Consider the following 19,539-nt stretch of genomic DNA (forward strand, 5'->3'; position numbering starts at 1 on the left):
AAGCAGCACAAGTTACTGTAGTCCTTATCTAGAAAATCAACAAAGTTCTCAAATGTATAAGGATGCAAGCAAGTGAATATAAAAACACATGAACACAAAGGAGTCTGACAATAATTCTAATTGTTCTAATATATTCAGGTCAAGCCACCAAAGCAAAAGAGCAATGTATCTGGGATATGCTGATTTTCCAGCCAAGAAAAGAAAAGAAAAGAAAGCAAAACTTAAGCCTTTCTGAATAGCATTGCTATGACTTTTATATTTGTTTGGTGTTCAGTATTTAACTTCTTTTGCAGTAGGAGTGACAGAGGTTTTCCATTTTTAAAGCCTAGCCTTGAAAAGGGGTCATTTTGCCTAAAACTTACTGGGAATCTTTAAACATGTGTATGGAATTATTATATAAATAACTATTGCGGTAAAGCTGCTTGGATAGTTATGATTTGTGCAGCTGAATTGACCCTCATTCTGCTCTGGCTTAGTACTTAAATCTTCCAAGAACCGTTAAAAACAAGCAGTAGCAGCTTGGAATTGTCCGAATAGAAAGATTTGATTTGTGTTTCATTTTTTTCATTTTTTTTAAGAATAAGAACAGGAAAAAGGTGGGGAAATATCCCCAATTCAGGTCATCTCCCAATTTTAAATAACCTGATGTATTGTACCAAGGGATTACATGACACACGTGTGACAGAATGCGCGTGCCGATGTCTGTCATAATAAAACCACTTAGGTTCAGTGTGAAAGCACAATGCACTGAAGGGGCTCCAGTGAACCTCAGCAAGAGATTACGTACATTCCTATTGGCAGAACATGGCAAGACAGAATGTCAGATTTCATACTCGGCAGACATCTACAACAACTGATGCCTTGTAGTCAAAGGCTGTTAAATTACCTGTGAAGGGTTACTGGCAGCCTTGAATGTTTTTTCTCATTGTTTATTTAGTTCCAAAAGCTCTTGGTCTTTGTGCTGATTGCCCTAACTGACAGCACAGGAAATCTGGACATTGTAAACAGGGTGCTGCTGTATTGAATTACAGGTAACAAGTGTGTAATCAACCTGCTGTGGCTGGACCTTTGGTATTTCAATACTGGTGGAAATAACTTACGAGCAGGTTCACTCATATTAAAAGAGGAATGTAATGATTTTTGCTTATTTCTTTTCAACTGTTTAGAACTGGGGGCCGGGCGTCACTGGCCTGAAGGAACAGTAATTAAGTATTTTATTCATTGTTCAAATAATACCTAAGGAATTAAAGGCGAGTATGATCTGAAGTGCCATCATTATTAGCCATAAAAAAATATATGAACTGAACACTCCTTAGCCCCAATATGTTACTCTATGAGACATCAGGGAACAACCTGCCAATGCTTACTGCTACAGCGAAGTATGCTCAGTAAAAGCCAGTCCTGTTCTTCTCAGTAAAAATGGTGAAAACAACAGGAATATAGGTAGAATGGGGTTCTGGTGAATTATAATAATGCCATTTCATTCCATGCTAAAAACATTATAAGTTGAAGCTATATCCTCTCACAGAGTAGGCTGTAAATTTATGTGAGGTATTTAAGATGTAATGGTTAATTAAAAAGCATAAATAAAAATTCCCTGGCAATTAGTCAATAAAATAACCTTATGTTAGACAAATGCATAGTAGTATAAAAGAGAAAACCTTCCTGTTTTTCAACAGAGCCCCAGCTCCATCTGTGTTTGAAGCTACTGTGAGGAACAACATTTCATTGGCAGGGCGAAAATCCTTAAATTATATCAAAATACATTATTATCAGACACTATGTTTATTCTGTAGATTGCTTATTAAAGTAGATACTAACCTGGTTTGCATCTAGCAAGACGCCATCATAGGAGAGTTTCCCTGTCATGCTCTTACATATAGCTGCAGCTACAGTTTTGAATATTCTTACCATGGTGGGGATGTGCCATAGCTTGTTAGGTGTGAACTCAGCAAAGGTGGGCTGTTACGGTTGCTGTTAGGGTTGCTGACAAATCACCAAAAATCCTGTTTGGAGGGTACAGGAGTTGTCAGCCACCCCAACAACCCGGCCTTGCAGGGTCTGCATGTAACAACAAACTAAATATACCCCTGCTATGGCTTGAATATTGAAAATGTTGGCAATCACTACAGTTAGAAGCCCCACAGGGGAATTCCCTTACAATGTACCTTTTTGTTACATGCAAGTTGGGCTACCCAGTGTTATCTTATTAGGCCCAAAGACCAGCTTTGCAGCTTACAATTACAAGAAAAACCAAGATTTCATTATCATACTTGTGGCATTGATTAAAATTTTAGACCACTAACTTTATCAAAAAGAAATATTATTTTTGTCAAGTAAAATCTTGCACCTGCTGTAGAATGGTGCTGGTGTTTATCATCATACTCTAAAACCCTGAAAATTAGTGATGGGATCAATCCAGGTTGAATCCAGATCTGACTCCAAACTTTGGAAGGGTCTTTTCTTGGGTACCACTTAGGATTATACAAATATTTCCAGTTGGAGCTGAGATAGATCTGAAAGGCTTTACATGTCCTACATCAGTAGTTTTCAACCTTTTCACAGTTGGGGACTGACAAAAACAAGGAAAAACACCTTGGGGACTGCCAAAGCAGAAACAAAAAGCACCATACACATAATGCTGTATTCTGTGTATTAGTTTCCAAACTTAATTAAAAAGAAAATTGTCCTAAACAATCAGAAACTGAGCCACAAAAAAATGCCAACAAATGAACAAAATATTGAAATAAGTGTGGCGTGGTTCCCACCAAGCTGTCTCTCCCTTCCCTGGCTCCCTTGTGCCACTGGTACACCCCCTGCAAATGTGATGCCAACCAAGGAAGAGGTGGTGGAGTACAGCCATGAGTAGGATGCGTCCCTCCTGTGGACCAGCAGCAAATCTTCTGTGGACTGATGCCAGTCTCTGGACCGGTGGTTGAAAACCACTGACCTACATGCTCTTAATCATGTCATTAGAAGCATACAATGGCCTTGATGAAGGCAATTCTAGAATATTGCCACATATTTCCTTCTAAAATACTAACAGATAAATGATGCTGAGGTTTGATAACCCTATATGATAGCACATCATGTTTAGCAAAACCTCTCTGCCTGGAACAGACTGACACAACCTAATCACATACAGACCCCATTACCTGGTGGCATTTGGAAGGCAATATAAAATTTTCTAACTGCATCTTACAATGAATCAGATACACTTGATTGTCCTAATGCACAACGTGTATCATGGAAAAGAAGCTATTGTTAGGACAGAAGGTGGAGAAACAGAATGGTTTCCCATAGGCAAAGGTGTCAGATAAGGGTGTAGTTTATCTCCCTATCTGTTTAGTCTGAATGCAAAACGTATCATAGGGAAAGTTGGATTAAGATCAGAGGAAGGTGTGAAAATTGGCAGAGGATGCATCAATTAGATGACACTCATATTACTGGCAAAAGGCAGCAATGAATTGTAAGGAGTCCTGATGAAAGTGAAAGAAAAAAGTGCAAAAGTAGGACTGCAGCTGAACCTGAAGAAAACAAAAGTCATGGCTACAGAAGAATTATACCACACTAACGATTGATTGATTGATTGATTGCACTTATATACCACCCCAATAGCCCAGAGGGTTCTCTGGGTGGTTCACAATCTCAGCTATGAAGAAATTGTGAAATATTTTGCATACCTTTGTTCAGTTATTCAAAGGAAGGCCACAGTTAAGAAATTCAAAGAAGAAAGAGGTTTGGAAGGGCAGCAATGAAGAAATTAGAAAAGATGTAAAGACATTTCACCGTAGACTAAGGCCAAGATCATCCACACTGTTATATTCCTAATCACTATGTGTGGATATGAAGACTGGACAGTGAAAAAAGCTGACAGGAAAAAAATTGATATGTTCCAAACCATGAAGCTGGAGGAAAGTTTTGTGACAGAAAAGATAAACAAGTGGGTTATAGATCAAATAATTCCAGAACTTTCCGTGGAAGCAAAAATAACAAAACTGAGGCTGTTGTACTTTGGGCATGCCATGCTCACCAGAATGTCCTGTCCATAACAGCTCTGCTGAACACCCGTAAATTCTTTCTTTCTGGAGTAAATCCATCTCATATTTGGTTTTCCTTCTGTTTTTCTGCTTTCAACTTTCCCAAGCATGATTGTCTTCTCCAGAGAGGTTTGCCTTCTCATGATGTGCCTAGATCACAATCAGGCGCTATAGCCACTACTTGAAGACAATATAGGAGGAGTAATGCAGGTGAAAGCCTGCTTCAAATGATTCCAGATAATACATTTCATCCAAATACATCTGAAATTTCAGAGCTACCCCCTTCTCAATTCCTTTATCCAAAAATGTTACATTTAAGACTGCTCTATAGTTAGACAGGTCTATTGAATCAAGAGGAGGTTTAATTAAAGGGCTTATTGTTGATCTTTTTAATCAAGAGAAAACCACCAAATCCCACAAAGAGCTGTCAATCACTGCTTTTAGCAAAAGGATCGGTCCCACCATAGCTATTTAATCATCTAAGACGGTCAAGCCTCAAGTATACAAGTGGTGGTCCTCACTGCTATAAATATCCTTTCTGCATCATTAAAATCTAGAAGCTGAAAAGAATCCAAACTGACGGGCCAGCAGTTGCTAGGTAATAGCACTGTCCTAATTTGGTTTAAGATCCTGGTTACTAAACTGAGATTAAACCACAGTTCCTTATTTCAGCTATAATGGTGAACCATAGTTTCCCTGAACAAAGATGTAAGCACCAAGAAGAAAAAGGGGAGGGAAGAACAAAAAGACAGCTTGTGGTCCCACCAATTGTGCCCTGCTGCTAAATGATGCCAAGAATTGAACAGCCATATTGGCCCATTTTGTTTTTGTTTTTAAATGGCAGTTTGCCATTAGCATTGATCCGAATTGAACTGCCTTGTGTGGCAAGTACATTTTAAAGACTATCACCATCTTAAATTGATTCTTGTTTCTGAAAAGTCTATATAAAATTCGAAATACAAGTTGGCCATGACCCAAAAAGACTTCAGTGTAAATCCTAGTCAAGAGACAGCAGGTGGATAAAACAGTAAAATGAAGAGAAGAAAACAATGAGACAATACTCTTTAACATAATAGGCTGTGGATTTGACACACCAGCTGCCTAGCTATCATTAGGATTTTTTCATAGGCATCACAATAAACTTTTGAGGAGCAATTTGAAAGAGGACAATCTGGTTTGCAAAAAGAACCAACAGTGCACATTATCATTGTCCCAGGCTGGAAACCATAAGCACTGAACACAAACTATGCAGTTGCACTAGGACACACTAATATCAAGTGTAACCTAGATTTTTAACCAATTTTTCTGTGTGGAAGTTTGTTTAGGAGAAGAAAAAATACAGCTTGGAATAAAAATAGCAGTAACTTTGCTTGACTCAGCTGTCATGACAGCAATGCTTCTAACATCAGGTGTAGCATACAGGGAAGAATATAGTTGTGCTGAATGTGAAAGGAAATTTCAGGCATCCTTTTAGAAAGAATATGGTAGAGAAAGTTCTGTTTGATCCTTATAGATCCATGTAATTGAGGTCCATTTCATACAGTGACCCCTGTGACAACTTCCGCAGAGATAAAAATGTCTTCTAAAGTAAATACACAAATAAAATGAGTTAGGAAAATGCTTTTATCCTTGTTGTTCTGTCAGCTGATCTTATCTGAAGAAAAATTACCCCAATCAAACTGAGCTTGCTTTTCTAAGTTTTAAAGAAACAAAAATATGGTTGATGTTGGATTTCAAGAGTTAAATGTCTTTTAGTACTAACATTATATGTCAAAAATTTATTTTCACATAGAAATGTGTTAGATGTTCTGCTCCTTTTCCTTCTTCTGAAATGTGAGCTTTATAAAAATTCTTTGGAAACGAAACATTGAAGCTATATTTTTCTAGATCATTTTAATGAAGTTTAGTATCACTGTGGAGATTTCCAAGACCTCTTAGAGGTATTTCAGAGTTAGCATTTCTAAAAACAGCTTGCCTCTTAGGCCTCATGATGGATTTATATAGAGGAAAAGAAAAACTGTATATTGTCACAATGAATTGGTCCCATATTATTTTGGATTTCAGAGTGTATTGTCCTTTACTTTAAAAATTTCCTTTAAAACATTTTACTGAAGTCACTGGGACCACCAAGCAGTAACAGTTACACTCTTCAGAATTGTAACTGCCATTTTGGATTCATACTAGATAATTGACCGACCATCTCCCTTTGCATCAGGAACCCACCCTGGCTCTGTGCCTGTTTCCTTTACTCCTGGTTCTCCTTCCATTTTAAATTAGATCATCAGTGGCTCAGACAAACAGCCACTTGCTTCTGCTCCTGCCCCAGCTTGAGTATGGGTGAGTGGACTAATAATTAACCACTCAGGTACATTAGCTCTTTGCAAGTAGGGAGGTAAAGCGAGAGTTCCTAACCACACTTTCAATAAATAAAGAAATGTTTCTTGTAAGCAGTTTGTTGATGTCTTTAACAAAGAGGAAAAAACATTTTCATGAGATGTGCTTGTGCAGTAGAACCATCATCCATGAGGCCTCAGTAGCTCCATGGATTGTGTTCTGCCAGCAGGACCCACCCCTGCTGCAACAGGAAGCTACCACTTTATAGGACCGCCCTAGAAGTGAGCTGAAGTGCCTGTTGGATGGGACAGGTCACTGGTGGATCCTTCTTTAGGTTCCATAAGTCTACAGATGTGTAGTGGGTACAGTGTTGGACATGGATCCAGGAGATCCAGGTTTTAGTCACCACTCAGCCACAAAGCTCACCTGGTCGCTTTGGACCAGTCACTGCCACTCTACCTAATCTCCTTCACAGGGCTGTTACAAGGATAAGATTGAAAGGAGGGGAGGATTTTGTAAGCCACCTTGAGTTTCCTGAAGGAAAAAAGGTGGGATATAAATATAATGCATAAATAAATTAAAGTGGATTCTCTAAAGTGCTACTTGAGAATCTTGAATCCAGGTGTGAATAACCAAGTGCTGTAATTATTTTAATAATTACAGTAATAAGTATCACTCTATGCAACAGAGCAGAGTTCTCTCATATCTCTATCCCATGTGGGATGTTCTTAGCAGTATATTTGTATTTATAAAATGTAAATTTTTCATTAGCTAGTTACTTAAGAGATATAAGCAGGCTGACAAGACTGAAGTCAATTTTTTCAAATTTCCCCCAAGAATAGGAGGTTATTACGTACATGATTTTATCACTCTAGCATTATTACTTAACTATTTTTAAGCATGTCAAGCCCAAGATAATGCTTTAAAAAGGATATCTGTAATGTGGAATAAAGTGGAGGAGATAACAGGTAATGATATAAGAACCTGAAAATGGACAAAGGATCTTAAAATTTGGCAGGGATTTTAAAAATCTTATGCCAAATCTAATAGGAAACCTTTTATGAATAAGAAAAAAGTAATTGTTATTAATGATCAGTCCTGGTATTTTAGCATTTCATATTGTTTTACATTTTAATTAATTCTACGATTTATTTTTTTATTTTTTTGTAAGCCACTTTAGTTTTGTTTTTAAGAACCACACACACTTTCTAAAAGTAGCACCCAACATTAGTGCTCTTGGTTCTGGTGGTTTTAACTTCTCCTCCTTAACAAAATAGGCAAAGTGAAATACATTGACTGAAATGTTGCTATACATCAGGAGATGAGAATCCTGAGATAAGAGAATCCTTCCGTTATTATTCTGGCTTCATTTCTCTTGAGCTCCCTATTGTAGTTAGTATTTTCAAATTTATTTGGGTTCCCATTTCATTTGGAACTTGCCCTATTGCATTGGACTAAATTTCACTTTTTCCAGAGTTGTGTTCAGTGTCACAAAGCTGGGAGTCCTGAATCTTTCCTAAGTGATTTCTCCTCTCGTTGCATTTGTGATCTAAGTTGCTTGTTGCATTAGCAAAATATCTCATCTAACTTGGTCTTGAGTCATAGAACTTTCTTTTTGGCAATGGCACTTGCTTTTGGTGCCTAGACATTGGGGTGGGGGGTGGGCAGAATAGAGGGTAGTATTTGTTCTTTATCTGAGCAGAACACATTCATTGGAATCAAGATGAAACATTTCCCAAGTACTTACTCAGACAGCAGACATGATGATGAATCTTGATATGACACATCTAGTTGCAATTGACACTAAAGTGTTGTAGACATACACAGAAAGGCCAACAAAATTGGCTGCCAATTGGTAGCATAGCCAGCAGCAGTCTTTGGGGTGTGAATATGTGAAATCTGATTTCAGCATGCACAAATGCACAAGCAAAAAGGTCAGGAAAATTAGTTCATTCTATGCCTCTGTGTTGATTGTGTTGGATGTCTCAAGTTATATGCCTCATTCAATCAAGAACATATAAATCCAGTTGTAATGTGATGACAGAGCCATGTTGTTTAAACACACGAACAGCCTGCCAAGCAGTATCTTTGGATGGAGGACTCCAGTGTGATGCTCATGTGCCTATATGAGCCAAGATCCAAGATCCTACAGGAACTTGTTGGCATCTTTCTAGCATTCTCCTTCTGAGAGCAGTCACCAGTGTCACATGAAAAGCTCACGAAAAGGTTGTGATTGTTGCTGGAGCTTCTCATGAAACATGAAGGACTGCTGCCAGGAAGAACAATCAGGAATTTGCCCTTGTGTTTACACACATTTTGTGCCATCTCAGGTCTCTTTGGATCTCAGCAGTTCCTTTCTTTCAACTTCCCAGCAGGTTTTTATTGAGCTCAGCCTGCTACAAAATCCTTCATTTCTACATACAAGGAACAAGAAGAATTTTCTTGCACATGCTCATCTTCTTTTTCAATTAATTTTAATAGAGTAGCATTGCATAATGTCTGCTACAGATCTGTTTAAATTAGAACATACATCTTTGTGAAATGTCTTAATGTTTTTGCTTTTCAGAATATATTTAACATGTGGTCAGAATGAATTCAAATACTAAAATGTCTGACCTAATGTTACTGACTTCATTTCCAGCATAGGGCAAAGAACTGGAACATCTGTGTCAAGGTTTGTGAACATGAGAGTCAGGTGCAGGAAGTCAAGTCCAGAGGGTAGATAAAATGAACAATAGCTTTCAAACAGCATTCTTCAGTTACTATTTTACATTTATCTGCCCGTTCAGCTTCAGCAGATTTTGTAGCATTTTTAACTAAAATTTAAATTAGTTAATTTTAAAACTAGAATAATCTTTTTCCACATTTAAAGGTAATTTCAATTCAAAATATTTTGAAGTAAAAAAGAGAACTATATTTGCAACACAGGAACTAAAACTTCATAAATAGACAAAGCAGAACATTAAATCCTTGAAATGAATACAATGTGACAAGAGAGATATATAATCAAAGAAAGCAGATTTTATCATTAAGAAGAGATGAAGCCATCTACTGATAAATAACTTGCTGTATTTTAAGAATATAGTTCTGACATATTTTGATTACTTAGACTTACTTATGATCATTATTCCACCCCCTCTGCAAAAACAAAACCCCATCTAGAGGTCCTGAGTTACTAGATCAGAAGTTGTACTCAGGTGGAGCAGTATGAGGAGTGATGCACGTGACAGAAGACATGAAGATTGCCTAAACCCTCTCCAGTCTATAGCATCACGAATCTTGCCTGAAAACTCAATCATTACTTCAAAATTTTGAAGTATATGTGATGCTATAGAAAATGAAGGGTTTTTTCCCCTTTTGTTATCCTAATAGCATGATTGTATCACCAGATATTTGTAATAGGTGCTTTACGTTGTGGATGCATCCACTGGATTGAATATATATTGAAGGTGCAGGAGGGGCTTCCCATCCATGCTGGTTTGGTCCTCAGATGTCCAGACACTCAATTCAACATACTCCTCCCATTGCAAATATTTATTAAATACTACCTGTCCTGCATTCCAAATCAATCCAAACCTACTTTCAATTTGCGAGGTAAGGTAGGGACTTTCTTTTTTAAAAGTATTTCTAGTCTCCCTTTAAGGTTGCAACTGTTTCTGATGGACCGCCCAGTTCTGTTGGACTGCTTCAAATGGCTTCTGTGTACAGACACCTAATATAACATCCTAAGAATGGCACTGTGGACAAAGCCATTTGGATCTTCCAACCAGCTTGCAATTAATATATCCTGAATCCTTACGGAAAAGTCCTGTGAATCTTGGAAAAAAAATGATTCCTAGAATAGCCTCATGGCATTACTTAATAGTGGCTGTTTCACTCCAATATATGTCAACAATCTGCTCAAAACACCACTGTCTTCTTTTGCCACACAATTTTACTGCATACAGCAGGTTGTTGAACTTTGTCCTGTTGTCCAAGGGACAAGGCCCATTTTGGAAAAGCTCTTGGAGGAAGCATTATAGCTGTGGGTTGTGCACAAAGCAAGGGGGAGAGCAAAAATACCTCCCATATTTTAGCTTAAAGCCCTCACTGTCAGTAACCTAAGGCATTCCATCTTTTAGAAAGGGAGAAATCGCCGTACAAATGCCAGGAATGCAGCACATTGCCAGAGGAGTAGATAGGGCAGGAAAGGAGATGTGGCCATCTGTAGAGTTCTGGAGTGCCAAATTAGGAGCCCAGGTCTGTAGCTCTGGAGTAGGGTCCTGTGGGAAATGCTGACGATGGGCATATTTTTCCCGTAACAGTTCAGGACCACTACTGCACGATGTTGGGATCATGTTGGCCACTTCTTTGAGCAGAAGCTGCTGCACAGCAATTTCATCAGACAGTTCTGTAGGCATACTAGTAATTTTCCCTTCATCATAAAATCCATGGACTATTAATTTAACTCTATGAACATTTTGAAGAGATCTGCAGTTCCGGTTTGGAGGCGTTACTGCTTTTAACAGACATTGGCTTGGATTCAGACTTGGTTATACCTAAAGTAAACTCACTGAAATTAACTGGACAAGTTAATCGTGACTAAGTCACATGGATTTCAATGAGTCTATTCTATGACTATCTAGATTCCACCCACTTTGTTCTATTGTAAAGATCATAGAAAGTAGAGTGTGAGTTGGGATCAAAATAGTAGGAAGAGCTGAATAAAATGGGTTATTCTGTGGTACCGGCAGGGCTTCATTAAGAAGCTGACACTTGTAAAAGAGTAAATCCATGTAAAAGATGGATTTCCATCCCCAGTGCTGGTTACACGAAAGTGATGAGGCACTTCCAAAATTGGGCATGAAATAAAAATACCTAAATGAAATAACAATTGTCAGAATAATGGAAAATTAGACTAGATTTAGAAGTGAACAATATTTACAGTTAAAGAAGATGACAGTAAAGAAAAGAAAGTGGTAAATAGTAGTACTAGTATTCTCTACCATCTGATTCAAAAGTAGATCCCTGTGAAAAGAAGACATCTGAGCATTCATTATGATAAACACATCAGAGCAAAAAGATTATTTTATGTCATGCTGTTTGGCACTGAAGATTGGTGAAATCCATATTTGTGAGCTGCCACGATATTTATATCCTAGTACCTGCTGTGTGATGGAGAGAGGACATAAAGGTGGCCTGGATAAAGACAATGATAAAAAAATTCCTTCATTTTAATAGGCAACAAACTGATTACTGGCTGCTAGAGTATAGGTTGAATTGCATCAAGGATGAATAGCCAAGGGACTCAGTTAACAAAATCAGTGCCTTTAAAGTCTTTAATGATGAGGGCAAATGAATGAAAGCATTTGTCAAGATTACAATAGCTGTTAGAAAATGCTAATTACATATTAGTTTAATTATTACCACATGATCATTTACAGTAATTATTAAATTTTTTCTCCTCATGCTTAATTTTTTAAAACAAAATGACAAAAGTCAAAATAGTGCCTCTAGAAAAACAAATTCTAATGTTTTTTAATTTTTATGATCTCTGTTTCCTTGATGACAGAAGGCTCCTAAATTTAGCTGGAACTTTGTTGAGAATTCATTACAAACACATGTACATCGCCTCACAGACACACAAACTATGCAAGCACTTGTTTTAATTACTGTTGATTCTCTTTATATCTTATCCTCACAGTAAAAAATAATTTAAGTATATCTGTACCATAAACTTGTTTTTTAAAAATATTCTTGTTCAGATCTACAAGTTCTGATTATTAATACTTATTTACTAGTATGCATCTTCACAGGTCTAAATATTGCCAGTCTCAAACATGCATTAAATATGCTGCATATATATACCAGATATGTTATTTGGGTGCAGCACAAGTAAAGGGAATGCAAAAATCATGTGTGTATATACACACACACACACACACACACACACACACACTTTTAAAATAATCTTTATATATTTTCAGAAGCAGCATTTGACACCCTCACAGTAACATCATCCATTTGACTATAAAACGAATGGCATACTTGCTCCTTCAGCCAAGTATTGTATCTGGATTCAATATGAAAATATAAAATCTAAATACTTTCTTGAAAGCAATTTTATCGAGCTAAGTTAGGCTTCAAAGAAAACATGCATAGGATCAGAGCATAATCAGAATACAATTACTGAGTTTATTCACATAATCCTTTACAAAAGTGTAATGGTTGTATCCAGTCATTGCACAAGTGCAAGTCTTTTGACATAATGTGTTTGTTTTTTTCTTCCTTTTCCTCTTCCCCTCCCTGCCATTGGAAAGTGTGTCCTGGGCCTGAACACCCTCAGGGAATGCCTGGAATATAGCACAGATGATATAGTAAGAGGGAGTAATCTGAGAAAATTGGATAGAGGCAGAACACATAAGTGGAGTTCTGCCTGATTCTCACTTCCCACTATCTCCTGCAGCTGAAGAGACACTTTTACAGGGACATCACTCGAAAAAGGGACGTAGAAATGTCTGGTTGTGCAAGGAGCTTTCTGCTCGTGTACCTGTTAGAAACAACCTAAATATTTTTATTCATTTTTTATTTATTAAAACATTTATATGCCGCCCCATTCGCCGAAGCCTCGGGGCAGCTCACAACATAAAAAATAACAATAATAACAATATAAAATAACAATATAAAAGAAATAACAATATAAAAGAAGTCGCCCTGGCCAGATAAAATAAGCAAAAACTGTTAACAATTAAAATGACACTTAAATAAAAACGTCTTCGCCTGGCGCCGAAAAACAAATAACGACGGTGCCAGGCGGACCTCTCTGGGGAGCGCGTTCCATAACTTAGGCGCCACCGCTGAGAAAGCCCTCCTCCAAGTACTCACCCTCCTAATTTCTTTCACGGAGGGTTCCCGGAGAAGGGCCTCTCCCGCAGATCTCAAGGGGCGGGCGGGCATATATGGATGTAAGCGCTCCTTCAGGATATTTGTTGTTATGCTTTTGAAATAGCCAAGAAATGTGATGAATTTGTGCATGAGACAATTGCTTAGGAAAACAACTTATGGATGGGTCCAACAATAAGGTGCAACTTGTGTTTTAAAAAAACTAGTTATACAAGTTGATTAACACAACCAACTATGTTGGTTCCACAAAGACACGTAAGGTCTTAACTCGGCTGCAATATTAAAATTATATGAAGTGCTAGAATTATAACAGCAATAAAAGAAATATGAACAATAGAGCTAGTCAGGTGCAATCTTACAGGTCCAGAGTATTCCTAAAGGCTTGTTGGGGCACAAGTTTTTGCCTGCCTCTGAAAACATAACAGGGTAGGTGCCAATCTAGCCTTCATGGAAAGGAATATCAGAACCTGAAGCCACCAAGAAGGCCCTTTCCCATACTCTCGCCGAACATGCCTGTGAAGGAGGTGGTATCAAGAGAAGGGCCTCGCCTGAAGATTGCAGGTTACCGAGAGACTCATGGGAAGAATGTGGTCTTTCAGATAGCCTAGACCTCAGCCATATTGGGCTTTGTAGATCATAGCCAGTACTTTGAGTTGTGCTCTGAAACAGACTGGGAGCCAGTGAATTGTATGCTTCCTGTAATCAGCCCCAGTCAACAGTTTGGCAGTAACTCTGACTACCCGGAATTGCTGAAAATTCTTCAGAGGCAATCCTCTGTAGATCACATTCCACTGGATTTACATTACAGTAATCCAAACAGGAAGTAACTAAGACATGTTTCACTATGGCCAGATCAGACAGCTCCAGGAATGAGCACAGCTTTAATTGTGCACTTGCACTCCTGACCACCATCAAAATCTGAGCATCTAGACTCAGGAATGAATCCAGAAGTAAACCCAAGCTGTGGACCTGTGGGTGTGCAATTTCATCCAGCTCAGGATGAATTCATACTACTTGCTCCATTTTCTGACTGGCCAGAAGCAATTCTGTCCTGTCTGCTTGCCCTCATCCAGTCCATTACTGACAACAGTTTCAAACTGTTTAAACATAGAATGTTTAAAACCAAAACATAGAATGAGATGGAAAGCAGAGTTGGGTGTATTGAAGAAGATGATGTCTCCTTTGTTCTGACAAACAGAGTGTTGACTCATATGCACAAGTTTTCTTGTTAAGTAGCATGCAGAGGTCCCATCTGTTCATTAGAGTAGCACAGTGCCTCCGCAGGAGCAGCAGAACAGTGACCAGGCAGGACGGCTATGCATGGCTGCTTCCATAGTGCCTCTGCTGGAGGTGTTTGCTGTTGTGTCCCACGGTTTTTACAGATGAGACCAGAGACCAGTTGGTATTTTTTTAAGAGGAGTTTTTTTATTACCTACACAGGGACCAGCACCCTCACACAAAGATGGGATGAGTGTGGCCCCCAGTAGAGGGACAGCAGTGTTTTATACCTTGTTACAAACAAATGGAAAATTGTTATTGGTATCCTAAGCGAGCTAGCATAATACAGAAGCGAGACGGTTTGTGGTTAGTCTACATTTTGATACAGAAGCGGAGCGGTTTGCAGTTAGCCTATCCTTTTAAGTTTTATGCCTTTGATCAACCTTGCCCATTTTCTGAAGTAACACTCTGTATATGCCTGGGGCAACTGATAAACCTCCTATTAGGCTAATTTAATACACAAAGCCTCCTATTATGCTAACTCAATACACAAAGCCTCCTATTATGCTAACTTTTGTACACAGCTGATAACATTCTGTTATGCTAATCTTATGCCAGGTGGGTCGAGCCTAACATTTGCCAACCTCCTCTTGATGCGCACTGTCAGAGTCCAAGGCATGGCAAGCAAGTTAAACACCAGTATCCAGACACCTTAATCCCAAGTATTAATCAAAGTCCAATCTAAATAGTAGATAAGCACGGACCAGGAGTCAAGAGCCAGAAGGTCCACACAAGTAGAGGGCACTTTTGGAGCAGAAACAAGGCCCAGAGGCAGGGACAGTGGCCAAGGATTCGCAGCAGGGTCCAGCAGCAGAAACAAGAGAAGGCATAGGTCCAGAGTGCAGGGTCCAGAGCCAAGTTTCACAACAGGAAACACTGCAACAAGTCAGGAGACCTTCATAGTTGAGGCAGCTTCTGAAGGGAAGAGCCAGTTCTTCTATAGTTCTTCTCTCAGGGCTCCCAGGTGATGCTTACAAGGGCCCTGATAGCTACATTAGGCTGTGGATCCAATCCTGCAACTTTTGCCAGAAGACGGAGCACTGAAGCTGCCTTAGATCCTGACATGCATACCCCAATGCCCAGCTGCCACCATATCTGCTGCCTGGCTGATTGCCCATCTCATGCACTGCCTGGTCAGTCGCTTGCTTATCTGTTGTCTTGCTGATCACCTGCTTTCCCACCACCTGGTTGGTTGCCCACCTCATCTTGATCACCAAGATGTCCGGCTCATTTGGCAGTAGCACGTTATCATCTCATGGGTGCCTGCCCTTTGCACAAACTCCCTCGTGCTGTGCCCATGCCTCCACCCATTGTGCAAACTCTCTCACTCTGCCCTCATGTCCCCATGCAAGCTGAACATAATAAAATTGCTCTCCCGAATGACATGCATCAACCCACAATGGGTATGAACAATCCAACATCAAGCCATGGGTTCTGAGAGTGGCTTGTGGATAAACATTAAATCCTTTGTTGAGAGCATGCTGAGTTCAGACAACATGACAATCCACCATGGCCAGCTGCAAAAGGTGTGTTGTCATGTCATGCAAACCCAGACATTGAATCATTGGTAGAGGTAGCAGATATCAGATTATACCTAACAATGTATTATGTGACAGGAAATCAATGGTAGATCTCCATTTCTGGAAATGTAAAGGATGTCTCCAACTCAGATCTATCTCTTGCCTTGGGCAAAATACACAGTTTTCTGAGTTGGCATAGAATACAAGTACAGAGACACATGGCAAACCTGGAGATTAATTTTATGTTCTTTAGAAAACACTGTATTTAGCTGTTCAGGGAAGAATTTATCAGTACAGGAAGAAGATTTTCCTTGATGAAGAGAAAATCGGTTTCCTTGATGTTGAAAGTTCCATTACTTCCAAGTGCTAGAATCTAGATAATTTCAGAATTTGACTTTTTTAACTGATGCAGCACCTAAATTCATCTTCAGCTTGCCAAAATATTCAATACAGAGTGTTATTCAGTAATTATTTTACATGAGATTATTTTAGATCATCGCAGATTTCAGTCTTGCAAGACTTTTTGGTAATAGGAAGAAAGACTAAATAGTGCAAAATGCATTCATTCTTGTGTTACACAGAACTGTTAATGACATGATTGTTTTCCACCAGTTTGGTGAAATACCTTACTAGTGTTATGTTTACAAACCATGGGAGAAAGAATTGCTAAGTTATTCATGAAAGTGAGACAAGCAAGTACTGTATTAGTGGACAATAAAATGACCCTTTGCCATTTAACGAAAAACCAAAACCTATATCTAATTCTGAATTAAAACCTTAGAAAGCCCATGATAATATAATTTCCATAAATATTAGGAGAAAATGGGACTAGAGGCACCAGAACAAGGCATCTTTAAAAAAGAGACAAGTTCAGTTTAGTTAATAGCCTTTACTGGTGGATGGAGGGCTATTTCATATAGATACGGGTAAGATGGAACATAGCTCTGAGTAAACATGATTAGCACAGGAGTGAAAGCCAGCTGACTGCCTACCTGCTGAATTTGCTTCTCTGATGAGATGTATGTTGCTTCTCAGTTCTGAGATAATAATCTGGTTGCTTTCAGGCTATTTGCAACCATGGCAGACAAGAATCCTGCCAAAGTCAGTGACAAGAAAGTAGAAGAAAATAGGGGCATGTGGTTTCCCCTTGATAGTCAATTTACAGAAATAGGAAGTGGAAGATTTACTACCATTACAAAACCCTACTAAAATTTCACAATATTCTTCTGCTGAAGCCTCCCTCCTTGCAAACTTCATTTGAAGTTCTATGGCTTTGTTTAGGCACTAGTCAATCAGTTTCTCTGTCCTACCACCTCTTTCCATTTTCCTAAGCTCAGTTTGCTAGGAGAAGGAGTCAGAACTAGCTGTGGTAGGCACATTTGAATTAAAATTGAAGCTGCAAGGATGATGTTTCAGAGGGCAGAAATCAGTGTTTGCAAAAAAATAAAATATTTTATACCAGTTTAATTGCTCTGATAATATAGTTTTGATCAAAAATTGTAGTTTGATCAAAGTAAAAGTAAGGCAAAATCAAGAATAGGGAGATTATATAAAAATCAAATGTAAAAATTTCAGCTTTACCTAATGATAGCAGATATGGTTGAGTTCCCTGCTAGCCAGGTGACTTACAGGCCCACTAAACCAAGTGCCAATGAGGTTCGGTCAGGCGGAGATTCGTTCAGTTTCTTTATTCAGCTGAGCAACCGGGTGTCCGCTCCCTACATGCAGGCAGGAAGCGGCACACCCCACATTTCACCAACTCATCCTTCTTATACCTTTTTCCTTAATCTCGCCCCATTGTTCCCTCACCCAATCCCCTCACAGGGGGGAGCGTGATCACCGAGTGCCAGACCTTGTGTCTTCTTCACACTACTTTTTTGTCTTACTTTATCAACATTCTTTTGCCTTCCCTTTTTCCTCTCCAAAGCAAGCAGTTTTACAAAAAGCAAATGGCATTTGTTAGGCTAACCAAACTCCTATGCAAGCGGCTTTTTACAGAAGCAAATAGCGTCAGTTAAGCTAATCAGGCTCCTTCAATATGGTGAAGAAAGAAAGAATCTGCTTCTTGAAAATGCAAACTAGCAGAGGAGGAGGGACTTCTGTGGCACAGGGCTTGGGCAATCATAACTTTCCCAACTAAATCAGAGTAGTTGAAGAGTAAGGAGATGATATACTTTAGGACACAGGGAAGTAATGTAGCAGAAAGATTGCTCCTGTTCATGGTTCCAGCCAGCCAGTCATATTATTTTCTAGGCTACTGTATTCCATTCCCCTTCTTCCTGTTTTCTGTTCTCTATGCATACCCCAGTTAGTCCACATTCCATCCCAATTGAGCATACTAGTCTTCATTGGGCTGGTTTAGGTTTTCCTTCCCACTTAGGGTATTTTCCCTAATGTTCTGCCTGAAAAAATCTGCAGTGACCTACTGCCTTTTGAGATTTCACATTAGATTTTTTCTTCACTTTATACTCCTGGGAAACCAGACTTGTCCGTAACAGAGACTGGCTACATATTTTGGTATAAATGTACCTGGTTTGCTTCTGACTAATTGTGGTACAGCTGAATACTGAGTAAGGACTTAAAATGGCAGAAAGGAAATATTTTCCTGCTGCATGTCTGCAATAAGCACATTTTGTGTACTTTCTTTCTTTCTTAACTGCACTTTTATTACTAGAAGCTAGGAATCAATGCTGGTTTCTTTTTTCTGATAATTAAAAGGATCATTTATCTTTATATGGATCTTTAATTTTAATAAGCTAATAATTCTGATTTTAGCTACTATTATCTTAATAGCTAAGCAGTCTCAAACATTTCTTCTGCTAATTTCTTCGGATAGCTTTAGCCATCTTATCAATCTGAGTGAATGTCTGCTGCATGGTGAACTCTACTGGGAAAGATAGGCTAACATGTCAAGGGCATTGCAGATGTTTTGGATTGGTCCAGCTTGCCATTGTTAAGGGTAAAGCATGTGATCTTCATTAGAAATCCTTTTGCTATGTGCCATCTCCCCATTCTCATTCCTCTCTAATGTTGTGGAATGCTGATAAAAGGACCTGATTAGCTTGTTAATTAATCAGCTGTGCTGGATTTGATAAAGTTGAGCTCATAGTGGTTGATATTTTTGTTGGAAAGAGTTATGGTTTTTCTGCTGCATTGTCATATTGTTTGGTTAAGCAAAAGAGGAGGCAATTTATTAAAAAACTGTAGAAAAAGAAATATATATACAAAGTCAAAATCCTGCAGGTTTTAAGGTTTCTATTGCTACCTTCCGCCAGAGCTTTTTAATAATTATGGGGAGGACAGTGAAGGGAAATTGTTCTATCTTATCTGAGATTCCAAATTAGGTTGCATCAGTGTCTAGATTAAGAATTTTTTAAAGGTTCGAATTGGAAACTATGCATTTTTTATTAGAGAAGGAAGAAAGTAATGAGTCTTGTTTCTAAATGAATTTGAAAAGCAATTTGATATTAGTTTTTCCAATGGAG

General features: G+C 38.6%; 1 protein-coding gene across 1 annotated transcript in view; it reads left to right on the plus strand.

Annotated features, from left to right (window-relative positions):
• Nucleotides 1-19,539, plus strand: part of ZNF407 (zinc finger protein 407) — a 334,032-nt gene that overhangs the window by 314,368 nt on the left and 125 nt on the right. The window lies entirely within an intron of this gene.

Source organism: Varanus komodoensis, unplaced genomic scaffold (genome assembly GCF_004798865.1).
Source record: "Varanus komodoensis strain SLA01 unplaced genomic scaffold, ASM479886v1 scaffold17, whole genome shotgun sequence".
NCBI classification, from domain to species: Eukaryota; Metazoa; Chordata; class Lepidosauria; order Squamata; family Varanidae; genus Varanus; species Varanus komodoensis.